The sequence below is a fragment of the Rutilus rutilus genome, assembly GCF_951802725.1.
Source record: "Rutilus rutilus genome assembly, chromosome: 18".
Lineage (NCBI taxonomy): Eukaryota > Metazoa > Chordata > Actinopteri > Cypriniformes > Leuciscidae > Rutilus > Rutilus rutilus.
The window spans coordinates 35,554,111-35,574,887 of NC_140231.1; the positions used below are offsets into that span (position 1 = coordinate 35,554,111).

The window sequence follows — 20,777 nt, forward strand, 5'->3', positions numbered from 1 at the left end:
ATATGACTGACAGACAAGAACGGTTTGACCTAAAAATATCAAAATTGAAACTACTGCGGAAACAAAGACACCGACATCTTGGATGCCCTTGAGGTAAGCTAAAACATACCAAAATTTAATTTCAAAGTGAACTATCCCTTTAAGCTAGTTCTAGTGGCATAAGGAGAGAGGAGCTTTCAATGTCACTAGATCGTTTGAATGGATTGGCCGAAAGAGTTGTGTTTTCCACGTCTCCAGTTCGGGTGGGTTTTGAGTCAAACTCTTTCCCAGGGGATTTCACTGTAGGATCATTTCCTTCAGCTTGTCTGTGAGGAATTGAATGGTTTCTAGATAATACGGATGGTATTAAAACGAGAAGTAAAAGGTGATTGTATATATAGTGTAAATCTATAGGCTATGAAGCAAACAATTCAATTTGGCCATTCACAATATAGACAATGTTAGTAGGTACTTCTCTAGTGGAGAATGAACATTTTTGTGAAAAATAAAGAACATTTATAGACAACAGGCACTGATCTGTCCATCCTCCGTGCCAAAAGAGGCGTGAGCTTCTGCATGTCACTGTCTGTTTTCTTTCAGATGTTATGAATATAAAGCCAGCAGTCAAATTCAGCGCTAGCAGTGAAGTGTGGACTATAAATATCACACATCTCAACCTCCAGAGTCACAGTAAGCAGTGGAGATTCTTTCTTTCAGCTCATATCAAGGTAATTACACACGTCTATCTAATTTTGAGCTGTGATGTTAGTGACTGTATTAAGAATTATAGTGAAACTGAAAGGTAAATTTGTATTGTATAAGAATGATCACTAACAAATGTAAAATTTTACTCAGATTATCTATATTGTTTTCAATAGATGTTTGGAAAAGCAAACACATTTAATGCATGGCAGGATTATATCCGGACTATCACAAACTGCAAAAGAAGGACAAAACAAGAAAGAAAGAGAAAAATGTCAAGCAAAAAGGACATGAATCAACCAAAGATTAAAGAAACACTAGTGAGACGGAAAAGCATTAATAGTGGGAAACCCAACTGTGAGTGTATGCTGTTCAAAATCAGATATGTGTTTCATCATCAGCAGAGTTTCAGATTCTGTGTGAATGTGTAAAGTTAATTTAAAACTCATTTCATATGACTTTAATCAGATATTCGTGTTTGTCTTTCTCAGTTTCTGATAATGAGGGCAGATTTATGGTAAGAGATGGTCTATAAAGAGATTAAATAGAAACTGTGTAGAAATGATGCTCAAATCTCATGTTTTTTCTTTTTCTTTTTAGAACGCAGCAGTTCATTTCATCAAACTAGCAAAATATTCTTCATTTCTTGACTATACAATGAATGTATTATATCTCTTAACAATATAGCCTATACTACGCATATATTTATAATATTACCAAGTTAAGCAAGTTAAAAAAAAATGTCATAATTAAGACAGGTAGTGTTACAGTAAATAAGGTCCTGAGTTCTTTTGAATCACCAAATTTAAATGTTAAAACGACAACAAAAAAACAATACATTCACTTTTTTTTCATTTCATTTCTATTCTGTATTATTTTCAACAATTTCTTTAATGTTTTTTTATTGTGATATATATATATATATATATATATATATATATATATATATATATATATAAGATCAATGACTATTGTTTACAGTTATACAGTAATCACTGCGTAATCATTATTTTACTGATATACTGCTGTAATGTTATTATGATTGTATATAGAATCATTATATAATTACTTAATACATATTATATTTTTGTATGTTTGTACATGGCAATAAAGAATCTAATTTTCTGTAAATGATGTTCTGAAACATACATACATACATATACACGTATACATACACACACACACACACACACACACACACACACACACACACACACACACACACACACACACACATATGTATATACTATATGTGTGTGTGTGTACATACATTTACACACACATATATACACACATATATACATATACATGTATATGTATATATCCATCCTATTTTCCATCTTTTTCCATTCCATCCATCCTATTTTCATTAACTTTCTATATTTTTGACAGCGATGTTTTTTAGCCTCTGTAATCCAAATCCAAATGTCTTTCAAATACACAATTTTATTTAAAAAAATTTAAAATAAATAAATTGTTATACAAATAATAACATTGTATTGTTAAGAGTTTACAATAGATTTGGGTCAATATGATTTAGAATATTGTATGAAATAAAGTTAGGGCACTATGAATGAAATAAATGCATACATGTATTGTATATTTATTATTTTACAGTTTTTCTGAATTGATGAAGCATCTCAAAACCATCACCCACTTTCTCAAAACCTTAAACACAAAACCAAATCTTCAAACTATCAGAGAACCTCTGACTCTTCTGGCAAAGTCAAACAATTGCCTCAAAACCATTTTATCTGTGCTCAAAATCATACACACTTTTACACACAACTCAGTTCCTCCTATTTACACAAGATTAACAGCTGTATCCATATCTGACATCAGAAGACAAAACTAGATTTTCTCAAACTCAAAGGCTTTTAGTTTCAGGATCAGAGACAGTGAAGAAACCATTTCAGATGAAAGGAAAAATGCTAATTTGAGCTTATTTTGGTCATGCAAACTAGGATGACACACATGCCTGAAAGGTCAGGAAGTTTTAACTTAAATAGTAACTGGAAAATCAATAAAAACTAACTATAGTTTGTCTGTACATATACCCTTCTAAAAAAAAAATAGTCAAGTGTTTTAGTATACATCAATTTATGTACTTAAAATGACTTAAAGGGATACTTCAGGATTTAGCATTAAGCTTTGTATTAGTAGAAAACCTGTAGTATTTTCGAATTACCATGCTTTCCACCCTCATATCCCCCGGAGATGTATGTATTTTTTGTCTGGAAAAAATCCTCCGATGACGCAAAAATCGTCATTTTGCGTCATCTGAGGATTTTTTGGCCAGAAGCTAGAGACTACAGCCAGTAGGAGGAGCTAGCCTGTCCCGCATGTGTTCAGCCCGCCCATAGAGGGTGGGATCTCACTCACAGAATGTACAAGCAGTGTCAGCCATCTTTCTTTGGAAGCTAAGCTATCGAGTTCTTATTCTGTGGAGAAAGCTGAGTAGTAGGGGTTACCATTCATCCTCTTTTTCCCGGACATGTCCAGCCGTCGAGATCGTCCAAAATGTCCGGGATTCGGCTTTGCTTTCTGCGGTCGCCATTCATTGTTTACATGCACACCTTTAGTTTCAATCTAACTGAATTCATTCCGATTGGTGAATCTGAATCTAGTGTTTACATGAACGCTAAACAAGTGATCGGTTGATGTGCGTTTTTCCATTGCTAAGAAAATACCCGCTCCCTGTGAGAGATACGAGACCGGGAGTACCTCATAGGTGTCGGTCATCAGTAATCACGCCACCGGCCTCTGATCGTTCTCCCGTTCTCCTAGTCTCGTCCTGCTCACCACAGTAAACATGATGAATGGCGACTGTAGAACGCAAAAGCCGAATCCCGGACATTTTGTGCGATCTCAAAAACCCGGGCAGACTCATCACGGAGACTAGTAACTTAGCTTAGCTTTATTGTTTTCAACTGCGCTCTGTAACCTGTAGGCGTGGCTTGGGAGTGGCCTCGTAGAGCAGTGAACCAAGTGCATTCTGGGAGTTGTTGTCTTTCATCCACATGAACCAAAAATACATTTTCTGGATTTTCTCAAATTTTCTCAAGCTCCAAATTCAAAAATAATTTCACATTTCTACATAAATGACCTATTTTAAATACACATTTATCTTTCCAGAGGTGAAGTATCCCTTTAAGTATACTTGACTTACAGAAAAGCATATTTGGCCTATACTTTTAATCAGTCTTTTGATTGAGATTTTTAAAAGCTTAATTAAGTATTCTAACTACACTTTGTGTACTGGACTGTTTTTTTTTATAGAAATTCGCAGAAAAAAAGAGAAATGTTTGGATGAACATTGACTGAGGTTGTTATGCTTCTACTGTCAGCTTACGTTCTGACTGGGTATCGGTTTGTGAAAAGTTTTAAGTAATTAATTAAGTTACTGGGAATAAGTAAATGTATACAAATATTAGTTAAACTGGGAGAAGAGCACTAAATTAAAGGGTATCAAGTGTTTATAGTTCATTGAACACAGCTTTAATCCACTCATCAACATATTAATTATAAACGAGTACATACAGTCCTAATTTTATCTTATTAAGATGGGTGAGGTTGGAATATCAGAATATCAGCTTGCCTAATAATTATTCATGTGCTGTATGACAACTCAAGTCTTAGGCCCCTATCATACACCTGGTGCAATGCAGCTTGAATGTGTTTACTGGTTTCGACGCAGTTTCATTTTCACGTCCTGCATCATGTTATTTAAATAGCGAATGCATTTTCGCCATCTGTTCTCCATGGGCTGCTGGTCTGATAACCAGGTGTGTGTTCAGGCCGACCATTTGTCCCGCTGTTAAACTAACAAAAGTGGATTTTGGCACGACCTGAGTGCACTTGCGCTTTAGACCATGTGATTAGATCTTTAAAATAGGTCCCAGAATGCATTACCTTAAATGAAAGGAGTCACCCATTCGTTATCCACATATTTGCATGAAAATAAAAAAACAAAGTCACAACTGTACAAATAAAGTCACATCTGTACACATAAAGAAGAGTCTCGGCTAGTCGGCTATGAGTGTGAGGATGTTGGAGGTGGAAATTCTCACAGCACTTGATATAATTAAACTTATCAATTTGATGGCGGATCCAAAAAGGTTCAAATGACAATCACCAACTGGAGATTCACCCGTTGTAATATGCAAAAGACTTCAGACTTCGGAGTGGAAAAAAAGAGACTGCAACCGGCCCATGCGAAAACAAGGATAATATTGGAAGGGCATTAAATTTAGTTAACATTAACAATTTGAGAACAAAGTATAATTTGCACGGTTTGACCTGATATGATAAGCGATCGTTAGATTTAATCAGCACAATTTACTGCAATGCTTTTTTCCCCTTAGTTGGTCAGAACAGTGGATGTTACTTGTTCAGATTTTCACATTTTCCAGTGAAAATTCTTATGTTGGTCATACTTCAACAAGCAGAATCTGTGATTGCGAATGCCAGGATCCACACCGGGGCGACTGACAGCCGCACATTCTCCTCAAAACATCGGATTCATCCGCGCTGTGCCTGTGCTGTGCCGAGGCACAACCCACGTAAAGTTGATCATTCCACGAATAACTGCAATTGCAGATTTCGAACAGAGATGTCGACAGAGGAAAAACTACAGATTGCAGCTTTAAATGGACTATGTAGGAGAAAGGAGTCACCCATTGGTTATCCACGTATTTGCATGAAAACAAAAAATAAAACAAAGTCTATTTGTTTCAAGTACAGTATGATGTTCAGCAGGCTTCACTTTGTGAGTATTTCTGCTCTGAAATCACAAGCTTAATGATTAAACTTAAAGATAAACAAAACTGTTACTTACAGTATTTCATGGACCGTTTTTTTATTTAAAGTAGGAAATGAGAAAACGGTTAATTTATTATTTTTTTGGCTTGATTTCATATTTCTAGATTCAGGAGTAGAAAAAGGATAAACAGCTTGAATATGTGGCATCATGGAAGGAAGGAAGGAAGGAAACGCCCTTTTCCGCTGATTGGTCGACAAAAGATCAACCCGTGCCGCTTTAGTTTTCACAGTTTTGCTCAACAGAATAATAGTCCTCCACTGCTGGACAGATTCGTGAAGTGTTTGTTACAAATAATCTCGACTGGACAGGGCCTAGAAAGGGTTTTCTTCTCTATAGGCATGGATTCGACAACCTACGTGCCAGAAACATATACAGATTACCTCAGACATATTAAAGGAGGTCATCTCGCATCTGCACACACATTACCATCAGCCTACTTTTGCACACCACTGCTATTTTTTTTTTCATGAAACCGCATGTTTTACTATCTATGTGTGCCTTGGCTATCTTCCCGACCGGAAGAAATGCATGCTATGTGTTCTCATGAGCAATATCTATAACATTGCAAGCTGATAGATATGAACCCAGCAACCACCTGAGCCTGTATCATGGATTAACCGTTTGATAATAATAACATTACCCTATACTCTTATTTGACAAATGAAAAGCCATCAGAAGTGATAATGAATGACAGGAGCGTGCTCTGTGTCATAAACATGTTAAGCATAGCTAATGAAACATTACCCTTGAATAAAAGATTTTTTGCAGCTTAACATGTAACCCCAATGAAAGTGTGTAACCAAACAGTTGCTGGTCGCCATTGACTTCCATAGGAAGAAAACAAATACTATGACAGAATTTTCATGAGTGAACTACCCCTTTAATGTTAATATTTATTATTGTTATCTTGTTACAGGTCCATCTGTTTATTTTATGTCTTATATAAGTATTTAATTTAATATTGTTCTTTTTGTACAATTAAATATATATTATATATATATAGAAGAGACTGTTTATCTAAAGTTATTTAGTTAATTGTTCTGCACATTTACACGTTAATTCATTTTTACCAATAGCAATCAAAGTGGTTAGCTAGTTTACAGTAAATTCATTCATTGTCTGCTGCTTTATTTAGCTATACACCACATTGAGTATATCACTAGTACTGTAAGACTTTGAATATTAAAGTGCACATTAACACCTGGCCACTCTTGTGGGTTTGCTACTTTTACAAATTAAAACCATAGAAGGATAAAAACATGCCAGGCACACATTGATGCAACACAGCTACAACTAATAAAATCTATAATTGGTGTGTTTCGTAGTCTGCAACTAATCAAGCATTGACAATAGTCAATCCCATTGGCGGCACCATGAGCCCCCACATACAATTCTGCTCAGGGCCCCGTAAAGGCTTGGGTCACGTGTCACTTTCAATGTGTTTTGCACCATATTCACTGCAGCAACTGTGGCAAAAATGTGAGCGTACGAGTTTCTTAATTAGTGATTTGTAGAATAGGATTTGTGCACCTGCAATGAAGAATTAGAGAAGGTGTGACTGTTGTGTTGTGTTTGTGGAAGATAAAAAAAAGTCTACAAGTTTGCAACTCTTAAAACATTTCTCTCTGTGACTTCACATTTACTGATACACATGTGGCTATTCTCTACAACTACAAATTCCGATTCCGCTGATTTGTGTGATTCAATGTGTTCAGAAGAGCTTTGGTGGATTTGAGAATGTTGGAATTTAAAGGAGATAAATATGAAGAATATGAGAGCAAATCAGAGGTGCGTTTCCCAAAACCATAGTTGCTAACTAAGTTAGCAACTTTGTTGGTTGCAATGCAATTTACCATTGCCAACCAACTAAGTTGCTAACAGGTTAGCAACTATGGTTTTGGGAAACGCACCCCTGTTCAGCTTGATCAGCTATTTTAGCCCATAATCACTGGCTTAAAGTTGAGAGAGGTCAAGGAACTGCTGACAGACCATTTATTTGGCCACACACAATGGTAAACACTTCAATATAATCAGTAGGCCTACTTTAAGGAAACGCTTCTGAGTGGTCATGCTAAAAGAGGAACATGTAACCTCTGATAAAACGGCCTGAAATGAGGACACATGAGAAACTAGAACGTGCGGTTTAAATGAAAACATCAGAAAATCTGCATGGCTATTGGTCAACTCAACAGATAAGAGACAGTTTGTCTGTAAAGCATCATGTGATGCAAAGAGATAATCTGAAAAACACAGTTTCACACAGAGAGCCAGTTGTCGTCCAAAAGTGAGAACATATTTTATAACTTTTATTAAAATTATTTTGATGGTACTATTATGAATGCCATTTAAAACAATTCTTGGTCTTCTTTGAACTATGAATATGAGCAGATGTGTGTTTATCTGCAGTCTCTCTTCACCAAAATAAGTCTTGACTTCTTCCCACTCCGTTTCGAGCAGTTGATTGATCTATGTTGTTAAAGTGAGGTGAATTTACCTTGTTATAAAGATCGAATCAAATGCTTCTTTATTGCCTTGTGATGTCACTATATTGCTCGAAATAAAATAAAATGTCACTTTCAAAATTTCAATTTCAATAACAAACAGGCAGATTTGTGATCCTGATCAGAAGATATGTTAGTGAAAAAATAATTCTTAAATAGTAAAAACAGTAATTAAACACTATATGGTTTGACATTCTTGATCTAAACACAATACAATATTTCAGAACTCTTTCCGTCTGTGAACTTGATCTAAATATTATCTTTACAACTTATATAACACCTTCCTGACTCTGGTTGTTTGATCAGAATGCAGAATGCTAAAAAAAAAAAAAAATTTGTGAATTGATAACTGAATGCGATGTCCTTGAAATGATCTATGAAACGTCTTTAAATCAAATGGAATAAAATGACTTGACAGTTTGTGTCACAATACTGACTTTAAGCAAATGACTCGACATCCTCTGTTGATCTGGCATCTGATTGTGTCTTAAAACAGAAGAACTAGATCAATATTTCCTGTAGATCAGTTATTACTTGAGCTAGACATAATACACAAAACTAACTTTAACAACTGAGTAAATAGCAAACATGGATATTAATAACAGTGAAACAATGAAACACTATATAAAACATATAGCACATAAAATATAAATCTAAAAGATTTACATTTACAATAATTTAGCAGATGCTTTCATCCACTTACAAATGAGGAATATCACAAGAAATTTGTCACAGAGCCACAATATTCACTGTATATAAGAAGGCCAGTTACTTCAGTCTCCAGTAATTCTTGAACTTAGTGAAGCCACAGCTGAAATAGGGAACATTTTCATCATAAAGTTATAACCAGGACTTCATCGCAGTAAAATGTTTACATGACACAAGCAATCCTCTTCACTCACTCACTTTCACACAATTTTCAGTATTCTCCAATAATTGTGGTTATTTTTATTGCTATTTTTCACATTCCCCGAAGCACAGTTCTGTGTTTCTGGTCAATCACACACAGATCTGTTCACTGGTTCTTTAGTATCTTATCTGGTGTTGCAAGCTCTTCAAGCACACACAGATCTGTTCACTGGGTCTTTATCTTATCTGGTGTTAGCCTTAATCTCTTTTCCGTTGACACACCTAAACATGTTTCCGTTTTAAACCATCATGTCACACAATCTTGTGAACGTGAACTTGTTTCCCTTTCAATACAGTTCTTCATCTTTTTGAATTTTATTTCTGCTTTTAGTTTAAGTTACGACAGATATTGAGCTGTGTTGTTTCTGTTGTTGTTTCTGCTGTCTCCTTTTCCTCCTGTATGATTGGTCCTGCATGTAACGAGAGGCTGTTGGTGATTGGACCAAAGAAGAGATCCAGACCATAAATGTCCCAGAATTCCTTCAGCTCTCTGACTCTTTCACCGTTTCTCATTATGCGTTCTTGTCTGTACTTGTGTTCTTGTGGACTTGTGAAACGTCATCATTCGCTGCCCAAGTACTGTTCCAATTCAAAGTTCACATCTAGCCAAGTCCAGTTCAGATCCCCGGATGTGTTCTTGATCCGCCCCTTTTACCGAGGATACATTGAGAGGTGACTTGTGAGGACTTGAGACAGCCAGGTATCCCAGAATGCATCTCACACCAACCAGCAAGCGTCAATAGCAGAGGAGAAACCCCGCATAATTTAAAAATACTGCTGTAATTGTGACACGAAATGTAGTTTTAAGAGTATTTCAGGCGAGAATAGTTGTTTAAAGATCAAATCTTTGGTTTATTTATAAAGATAACGCCTGTTTGAAAATTTGATCTGATGTTTTCGGAGTTGTGAGATCCAGGCAGTCGGACGCTCGGCGCTCATGATGGCTCGGATGTCTCTAGTCTAGTGGTTTAACGAGATATAAATCGTCTTGTGTATATCTAACGGGCGATTTATTTATCTATTTATTTTATTTGTCTCATTAATCGATAATTTGTTCCCTGGCAAAACGTTTTGGCTGAGGGCAAAGTGAAGTTTCATAGCTTTATATATTTAGTCTTAACTTTAACGTTGTAGCCTAGAGAGCTGACTTATGTTTGTTTTTATGTATCATATTTTTTAAATGAAAACAAATAGTGTCAGGGTTGTGCTTTATATTTCATGTTGATATAAATATACACAGTGAAGATAATCAATTGCGTTGCCTGAACTCCATTAATACGTTTAAGATTTTTTAAATGAAAATGAAGAGAGGCAGAGTGGTGGTTTATAACATATTTTGTTTTATTGCAGCCTAAATATACATAAAGAGATAACCGGAGTAGCCAGAGCGAGCTGAGTGACGCTATCAAGAACGCCGGTGTTTCATTGGCAGAATTATCAGACTTGAGTCCTTCCGTCCTCGGGAGTTCGTTCTCCTGAGTCGAACTTGTCCGAACTACCAAGGACTCAAGTCCGAAGTTTGCGTATTTGGTATTGAGAAACGGCCTTTGATTGCTCTTGATTGTTGTTGTTGTTGTGTGCTGCTGCAGTGGTTCCCAAACCTGTCCTGGAGGACCCCCAACACTGCACGTTTTCTTTGTCTCCCTAATCAAACACACCTGGTTCAACTCACATGTGATAATGAGCTGATGAGTTGAACCAGGTGTGTTTGATTAGGGAGACAAAGAAAACGTGCAGTGTTGGGGTACTCCAGGACAGGTTTGGGAACCACTGTGTTAGACTGTGATTTCTCAGTGCTGTTAGTCACTTTTGCTTCAGTTTGATCTTTATATGATAACATCAGTGCCCTATTCATCCTATCATCACTTCTTCATTATTTGAGAAGCTGTCGGGAGTGAGTGCTTTGTTCATTTTTGTAGGCCAAAAGTAGTGATGGCAAAATGAGGCTTCCTGAACCACTGAGACCTCGCAGCCCATTGCTTCAGCCAAAGGTTCATTACTCGAAGCTTCATTCAGCATTGCTCACTAGTGACACCTAGTGCAAATAAATAGCAGACAAATTCATTAATTTTGAACCAATGACCTGAGCAGACATTTGTCCATTGCTTGGGTATAAAATAAAATATGTATCTTTCTATGTCTGAATTTACTTGTCACACACACAATTAATTAATTATTCATAAATTGTTTGGATAGTGACAGTATGAACAGCAAAAGTGACACTGTGTTGAGTGCAGTGCTTATGTTGGAGGGAGTGTAATAAAGTAAACTGCAACAGAATAGTTAAGAATTGTTTCTGGGGGGGTTTGTGCAGTGAACTGTAGTTTTAGTGCAGTGTTGTGCTTATGGGACTGGGGAATTCTTTCAAGTGTGTTGCGGTTTAGACGATTCCTCTTCTTGGACAAAGCCTCTCCAGCCACAGAGGATGCAGGGGAACAATGCCAGTGCCAGCTGGTGTAAATGAGGATACTGATGCTTCTGTTGAGCCCAGACAGGGGAAGATTTCCTCTTTCTTGCTTTACAGTGATAATAGGAAAATAATGCAACAAAGTTTGTTTCTGTACAGCAGATCTAGAAGAAAATAGTGTCATAGTCCAGCTGAAGTAAGTTCAGTGATGGTTTGTTTATTTAATTACTTATTAAGTATATATGTTATATGAGCTAAGAGATACTGTTGTATTAGAGAGGCTGGCTGATTGTCTGTCCAGCATTGTAAAGTGGATGAACAAAATTTTTTTGAAATTGAATGAAGACAAAACTGAAATTCTTATTGTGGGCCCAAAACATGAGCGGGAGAGGATAGAAGCTGGATTGGGTCCCTTAGCCATACAATCTAAGAAAGAAGTAAAAAGCCTAGGTGTCATTTTGGACTGTGACCTGAATTTTAAGTCTCAAATTAATCAAGTGACAAAAATGAGTTTTTATCATCTGATAAATATAGCCAAGATTCGTCCTTTTTTGTCTTTGAATGATGCTAAGAGACTTATTCATGCTTTTATCTTCTCTCATCTTGATTATTGTAATGCTATGTACACTGGCCTACCTAAGGGCTCTATAGCAAAGTTACAATTGAGACGAAATGCAGCAGCCAGAGTACTAATGAAATTAAAGAGGAGAGAACATATTACACCGGTTTTAATGGAATTACCTGGCAGAAATTAATGAATAAACAACAGAACTCTTAATTCCTAACTAGCAAACATTGGATAAAAGTATAGATGTAAGCAGCAATTAAGGGGCCAAACACACAAAAAGGCATTATGAGTTAAGAATGACTGTGAATATCAGACCAACTGCAACAATGAGTAAAAACATTCAGATTATTTTAGTCTAGATGACTGAAAAATCACAAATACAATCAATCACCTGTAATATGATTTAATTGCTTATCACTTTTGACCAATAGGTGGCGCTGTTACAAATTAATGTTGTGTGGTCATTGTGAGACACTAGCCGCGTTTCTATCACAGATTTGTGCAAAACTTTTGCGATATTTTCTAAATGTCGCTAATATATAATATATATATAGTGAAATGACAACGTTTTTCTCCCTCATTTCTGCTTCGAGGTCTTGATTGTGGCATTTCTTAAAGGTTTAGAATCCAGTATTCCTGTAATTATTTTGTCTTTTGTGAGTTTTAATGAAGAACTCTGTCTCGTCTTCTGTCCAAACACACCGCAGCATCTACACCATGGTGACTGTAAATGTGCAAAAACTGTTTCCATTGCAGTATTTGCATTATAAAATTTGACCATAAGGTGGCGCTGTTCTGAAACCTCTTGAGTACATCCAGGGCTTGGTCCTGATGACTCATATACTGCAGTTTCGTAATGACATGCTAATGTATTCATATCTGTCACGAACTGCTCTGAGACACAAAGGCTGAGGATCAAATGCAGTTTATTTGAGTAATCCAGAATCGTAATCAAACACAGGCAGGCGTAGGCAGAAATTGTATTTTGGGCGGGCCAGTGAAAAAGTGAGTGGGCCAATAGTTTTTCCTAGAAAAAAAATTACTTAAATAATAATTAATAAGTAAATAATAATAATATATTAATAAGCACGGTTTGAAATGAATAACAACGCACTCCCCAATTTCTGTTAAATCAACCATATACAATGCAGCCTGGTGGAAATTAAGCTTTTGTGCCAAAAAAATTGCAACTAATTTAAACTAAACGATGTACAGTAGGCTAGCCTATAAGGCATTCAGCTATACAGTACAGTACACAACACACCAGTAACTTAAGGCGAGACAGGTGAATAGGGTAACATTTTAAAATGATAGATATTACCATAAAACTTCCTCAGTTATTCTGGAGAATGACAAACAACTAATTTTGAGAAAACAGCATTTAAAGATTTGTAATGTAAAAAATCATACTTTTTAGCAGAAACAACTATTTACAGACACAATATCTTATCAAATCATCAGCAACAACAATACAAACCACCTAAAACACATCAAAACTTATAACACAGCATTTATGGCCAACAACTGAACAGAACCCCAGTCAAAAACACACATCAAAATGTCAGAGCACGTCACGTGATGCATCTGAACGAATCACATTGTCAGAAATTGTTAAATGACAGTTAAAATAAATTGTTAAATGACAGTTAAATGCCCCATTGTACTTTCACGATTGGTTGCTGATTAAAGGAAATTACCATATTTGGATCCGACAGCATTGTGTACAGGAGAAAGTAGAGAGCTTTTCAACGGTGTTTGTGTTATGACAGGTGCAGACAGCGATCGCGGTGCAGCATATTGATTAACAACGCCAACTTTTGTTGAATTTAGGAGAAATATACAGACGCAAATAGACAAAATGTAGTAAAATAAAGACCTAAATGTGTATTTTGGATTTTTTTTTCACCACAAGTCTGAAATAAGGCATTGAAGAAGACAAATAGCCCAAAATCTTAAAATTGACCAGTGAAAAAAAAAAACGATGTTTTTGCCGTGTCTCGCCTTAAATCACTTCACGGGCAAAACTTAAGGAAATTAGTTAAACAACTGGCCTACCTTTGTTGTTTTCATTCTACAAAACAAGATGCAAGTGCTGGGTTTAGTATTAAAAACAGAAATGATCTCATCATAGTCCAAAGAGTCACAGAGTTATTTTTCAAAGAACTAAAGGCCGCCAGAGCCCGCCGCCTAGAGAGTCTGCCTGTCGGACTCGGAACCCCTAGCAACCATAGCAACCAATTACGTTCCAGAGGGAGGCTTTCACGCATTTTATTCGGAAACAGAATTAAACACACACACCAGTCAACAATAAATCAGGTTTATATTAATATATTTTCTTAAATACATTTGAATAATAAAAATAAACTAAAAATGTATTTTGATCAAACTTGCCTGGGCGGGCCAGTGAGTTATGTTGGTGGGCCAGTGCCGCCCTGGCCCATTACTGGCTACGTGCCTCGAGCACAGGCAGACAGTCCATACAAACACAAGACTAGGGAACACGGCCAGAAGAGTAATCCACGGAACAGGCAAGAAATCCCAAACCAAGAGACATGAAACCATGGAGAATGCTCGGAATTGCAGTGTAACACTAAACAATACATTAGACTTGCATTTTGTTCTGAATTTTTAGACTGGAAATACCCAGTTTTTAAAAATATAGATTCAAGTTTTCAAGATGAAGAATTAAGAACTTCAAATTCAGTTTTCTAAAATTCAAAACATGGAAATTCAGATCTTACAGAAAGTAAGTCAAAGCTCATCCTCAGGGAAGAGTAGAGGATCTCAGAAAAGTCGATCGGAGGATTTTGGCCAATTACAAAGCTGGAGTCGTTCTCTGCTGCAAACGTGGTCTGGGACCTTCAGGTCATTCGTTTTCTCGTTTTTGTCTTCTAAACGTAAAAACGAAGAAACCGTTCATTTATCACATATTCAACCCTTCTCATGCACATTAATAATGAAATCTTGCAAAGTTTTTTCATATTTTTATTTTTTGTTTTCATTGCACTTTGTTCTATTCCACCAAATAGAAAAAAAATAAAACCAAAATGGATTTTTTTTTTAAAAAAAGGATAAAAAAAAAAGCATGAATATACAATCTCTATGGGAGGGAATAAAACTCCCCTTTGGTCAGCCGAAGATCAAGCCGTGGAAATCAATCAAATTCATCAAATGTTATATTACAGAGTTTATTGCAACTTTTAATCTCTTTCTCATCAAACAGCCAGACTAATAAATGTCTCGACACAAACCGTACCTGGACACAGCCTAGACAGAGCTTTCTTCTGTGTACACAGAAATTCGGGTGCCATGAAATACTAATTCATCATATTAAATAATAATTAACATGACATCTGCTCTCACAACTTCCCCTAGCCTATATCTGGCACACCGCCTGTTTTATTGATCTGACCGATTCTCAGAATATGAGTGCTTGTCTGACTTGAACCGGTGTGGTGTAGAGATGAGTCCCACTATAGAGATGAGTCCCACCTTAGGACCCCAGTAGTACGCCTGACAGTAGCTGTTCTCACCATAACTTCTTGTAGCTATCATGAGCTGTTTTAGCTTTTGTGGTAGCTTTATGTAGCATGCTAAATCCCACTGCTATGTACAAGATAAGATAAAAGCAGTTTGTAAAAACATTTTAAGCAGGTAGTTATAAGTAATAAGTAATATATTTATTTGTATACGGCTTTTCACAGTACACACAGCTTTACAGAAAGACAGCTATTGTATAGTAATTGATTTGTATATCTAAGCTAACTAAAAAAACACTAAGAACAAGAAATGTTTAATTTCACAATCTTTAGATTCGGTTATATGCTAGTATATGAAACATAGCCTATAAGTTAAAATGCATTAATGGTCGTTATAACGTAAATAAAATGATTTTGTCTGATTTGTAACCAGGCACTAAAGCAATTACCCATAAAACCAGCTTTATCCAATCGGATTGCTTGGGTCCTAAACTGGGACTCAACACTTCACCACACCGGGGCTGCAGACACACACTTGCGATCTTCCCTAAGCACTTCCCCTCAGGGGAATCCCTGCCGCCATTTGAAGTGTGTTCCACTTCGTTAAGTAGACGAGGGAAGTTTATATGGACAGACCCTCGTTCCCTCGATTTTGACAGAGGGAGCGAGTCTACTTCATATGTTCACTTCAGGCAGCTCCATATACCACAATGCAACACAATCACGTTTAATTTACCCCACCACAAACAACTCTATGATATATTAATTATTTACAAAAAAAAAAAAAAAATCAAACAACTCAAACACACCTATTTACATGTAGAATGCTGCATTAAACAATTTAATAAGGGAAAAACGTAAATAATAAATCAACCCCATAGTGGATTCTAAGTGATCAAGGGCTTAGGACGTCCCAGTTCAGCCCATTGCAGTTTCCGCCAGTAGTGGGCACTCGTGCATCGTAAGCAATGACGTACATCCGAGTGAATGAGACAGAGGGAAGTTAGCGAGTGAAGGGCAGGACAATTCTGGACTGGAGCCTGGCGCTGCACAGACCGATCGGTTTATGACATCAAGGTACCGCGAGAGTGATTAGAGAGCAGGCGCTTTGAATGCTTTTGAATCGCACTCGCGGACCTTGATGTCATAAGCCGATCGGTCTGTGCAGCGCCGGTTCAAGACAAGCCTATGAACATGACACAAAACCACGTGACATCTGCAGTGTGAAGAAACTTTGGGTGCTTCTCAATATCCCTCCTCTGCTGCGTTCCAGGGTGCTTCTCAATATCCCTCCTCTGCTGCGTTCCAGGGTGCTTCTCAATATCCCTCCTCTGCTGCGTTCCAGTCCAGAATTGTCCTGCCCTTCACTCGCTAACTTCGCTGTTCACTCAGATATACGTCATTGCTTACCTTGCACGAGTGCCCACTACTGGCGGAAACTGCAATGTTCTGAACTGAACGTCCTAAGCCCTTGATCACTTGGAATCAGCTGTGGAGTTGATTTATTATTTATTTATTTTTTACCTTTTAAGAATTTAATGTAGCATCCAAATTTTTATAGGTGTGTTTGGGTTGTTTTAAATAAAAAAAAAATTAGAATGAATATATCATAGATTTGTTTGTTGTGGTGGTGATTAGACGAGATATGCGGTGACGTCACAATCGCACTGCATTGTGGGACATATAGGTGCCTGAAGTGTACATTTGAAGTAGACTCGTGCCCTCGGTCAAAATCGAGGGAACGAGGGTCTGTCCATATAAACTTCCCTCGTCCACTTCATGAAGTGGAATGCACTTCAAAATGGCGGCAGGGATTCCCCCGAGGGGAAGTGCTTAGGGAAGTTCGCAAGTGCGTGTCTAAAAGTGGACTGGAACGCAGCCTTCGTCTCCTCGCTCCTCCGTCCTCCATCCTATGACCTGGAAACCGATGGAGCTCGGCCATCTTGAAGGACATCTCAATTCTCCAGGGGCGGAGCTAGACTCTCAGTACAGTGGGGGCGGAGCTTCATCATGGGGCCCTCTGCTACCAAGTCATTTTAAAATTAAAACTGTTAAAAAAAACGTAAAATATCTGATGAATGCATATGTAATAATGTGTCAACTGTTGAGTCAAGTAAGCTTATATGTTAAATAAAACAGAAAGAAAATCCAAATTTTTTGACAAGTTTGTATTGACGAACAAAGAAAACAGTTTGCCAGTCAAGTAAAAATGTTTCACCACGGACAGCGGCATCTGATTGACAGCGATGGTGCTGAACAGGCCAAGTGCGCTCAATCAGTGCCACATTATATAATTGACATGGCACTATTATATATACTGAACAAAGTTTGTTTACAACTCCATATGTAGGCTACAGGTGCTACATGAGAACTTAACTGGGATGAAAACTTTGAGAAAAACAACTGGTTTATAACATTCTGACTGAGTGACTTATTCATAACTAAAATATAGATGTTTAAAGATGATTTTTTTCTTACCATTTTGTTGTCTGCTTAACGATCCTCCAGAACAAATAAATCTAACAGTGTTGAGTTGTGGATGATGATGATGATGATGATGATGATAAGTACGATGTGAGAGGAGCACACGATGCTACCACACTTACTATCTCGTTCTTTTCTTTTTAATGCGCCCGATTTATATTTTCTCTCTATTTTCGTAACTATTCTCTACATTATACATTCGCACCTCAGGCCTGACTGTTACGTTTCATAACAAGAGCTGGATTATCTCAACGTTAGCTAATGCAGTAATTAGCTTTTTTCAGCTAATAATCTGCAATATGTTACTTTGCCAGGGCCCCGTGCAATGTGTCACCTGGCGAGGGCCTCGACGCAAGATCGGCGGCGTTTGAGGGGCCCCTAATTGGCACGGGGCCCTGGGGCGGCCGCACCCACGCTATCTCCATTACTGCAATTCTCTAATTGCACCGCGAGGATCGAGGATCGAGGAAGCTCCCTGAGGAGTCATGAGGAGGATACACGGGTGTATCCTTTGCAGAAGAGTTTTATCGACTAAACCTGACGCACGTATCAATTCTCCTCCCCCTTCACATCGGTCACAATCATTTTAATTTATACTTTACCTTTGCAGTTTAAATAAACCACACATCACACATATTTCAATAGGGTATCTTGCTTTATTATTATTTATTATGAATTTCTAAAAATAAACCAAACTGATACAACATACAGTAAGTCCAAAGGCAAAAATAACAAACACATAAAAGTCTTCACCCGAAATTCACCCGCCCTATAACTATGGGCTGTCATTCTAACATAGCTAATTCCCTTATAAGGTCAAACTTTGGACGTATCCTCGTCCTTTATTAGCATAAGCTTACCGAAAAAAAAAAAATTCAAAATACCCTTTTGACCTTTCACTAGTTTCGCACATTTTCTAGGTCTGAGGCGAGCAATGTTCACAGTTCCCTTTAAAAATACATGTGGTCCAGTCTAAACATATTGAGTCCACTCCGTTTGCAGTGCGTTTGCGGTGTGTATTTTTTCTGCACCCATGTTAACAGGTCATAGCTTTCACGGTCCGCGGTCCGTCGATCGGTTCCAGGAGCGGTGTGTATACAGCAGTGCAGAGATCGTTTCCACACGAGTCTATTTCTGCTGTGCTGCAAACGCTGAATTAAAGTGACAGCGCATGTTTCGTGGTCAAAATGAACACAGACTGACTTGAAAATGTTGTCATTTTAGTCATTTTAAATCCATCTTGACGGATAATCCCCGTAAATCTCCGTCGGGCATTTACACCAGGGGTCTGTACCATGATGGAAGTTGAACACACTCAGGGTTACCGAATTAGTTTGAGTTGACAAAACCAAACCAATCCAACCAGGCTTTGTTGGTACCATGATGCTGATCATCAACTCTCTCTGTTAACTCAGGCTTTAAACTGAGTTTAGGAGTGACATCAGCAGCGAACAGCCAATCACAGGCTGAGAAAGAGAGAAACTGAGATTAATTTCGCGATTCACTTCTCTCTTCTGCTGAATATTACTAGATTGAAAAATATTATGAATTTAAACAAATTTACAGAGAAAGAAGAAAATATCTGTCTATGAAAGAGGACAATTAAAAGAAAAGGTCTTGCTATATCAGTGCAAGCAAAAGTTGTGAAGTTAGTTTAGGCAGTTGATAAAGGAATAGAGAGAATTGAACATTTAAGCTCACATGTGGTCATTTTATAGCTTTATCTATTGATTCTAACGTGTATTTATATTACCTTTATATATTTATCCAATTAAACTGTGCATAATAATAATTGATAAACTAAAACTGTAAATGTGTGATCAATTAAGGGTATAATAATTTCATAATATCTAAATCATACAAAATTATTCTAAATAAGCGTCACTAAAAGCCTTTAAAAATCATTTGCAATGTACTGACCTTTACTGTAATTTGCAGTAGAAACAAGTGGAGTGACTTAATCGCATCAGACATGACTTTGCTCACAGCTGATTGGTCCAAGTTCGGTTTGAGCTCTCTCACCTGGAACATCACCTGACCCGGCCCAGGTTACCCGCGGACGTTAGTTTCTATGGCGATGAACACTGCTAAAAGCCAAACCACTTTCATGGTGCTTTCAACTCAGGGTTGCGCAAACTAAACTGAAACACACCTAGCTATCCTAAACCGGCTTCATGGTACAGGTGTAAACGAGCCATTAGACAGAAAGTGCCACAGCTTTGGGACTACAGATGCAATTTGGAAACGGCTGTTTCTGCACACCGCATGTTGTGGACGCACACCTTGAAGTGGATCAATGGACACACACACACACAAAAGGCTGAGAGGCTAACAAAGCATGAAACACTACCAGGTCCATCTATACCCGTGTGACCAAACCACCTGGAAATCTACACGCAAAATACAAAATAAAAGACAAACATTTTCAGCACTTATTACAATTAGCTACTTATTATATTATGTGTTTGTGTGTTGTTGTTTTTTTCTATTACTTTTTACGCTTTGGGTGTGAGAAAAGCGCATTATAAATAAAATGTATTATTATTTATGTTGAAATTTTATTTCAGTTTACAAAAATGTTTTGAGCACTAGTTTTAGTCTAACCTCAATGCGATAAATCCCACCTTTTGTTTTCATGTGCGTTCGTGAATTAAGAAAATGGGTTGCGTTTAATGGGAAGACTAAGTCAGAGCCCTGGCTGAATGAATCCACCCGTGCTTCCAGACAGCAGTGTCGAAGAGCTGAGAGAAAGTGGAAAAAGGACAAATTACAAGAGTCTTTTCAAATATTGAGGGATCGCTGGCGCCATTACCAATCCACTGTGAGAGAGGCTAAAAGAAAATATTTTTCTGATATTGTCCTGTTAAACTCCTGCAAGCCTCGTGTTTTGTTTAAGGTTATTAATTCTGCTCTTAATGCACCACCG

General features: G+C 37.3%; 1 long non-coding RNA gene across 1 annotated transcript in view; it reads left to right on the forward strand.

The window, feature by feature from the left end:
- Nucleotides 1-645: 645 nt before the first annotated feature.
- The window catches only part of LOC311277362, a 117,766-nt gene continuing 97,634 nt past the window's right edge, over nucleotides 646-20,777 (forward strand). The window contains exon 1 of the long non-coding RNA XR_014625232.1: nucleotides 646-707. This is a non-coding gene — a long non-coding RNA (uncharacterized lncRNA). The remainder of the gene's footprint in view (nucleotides 708-20,777) is intronic.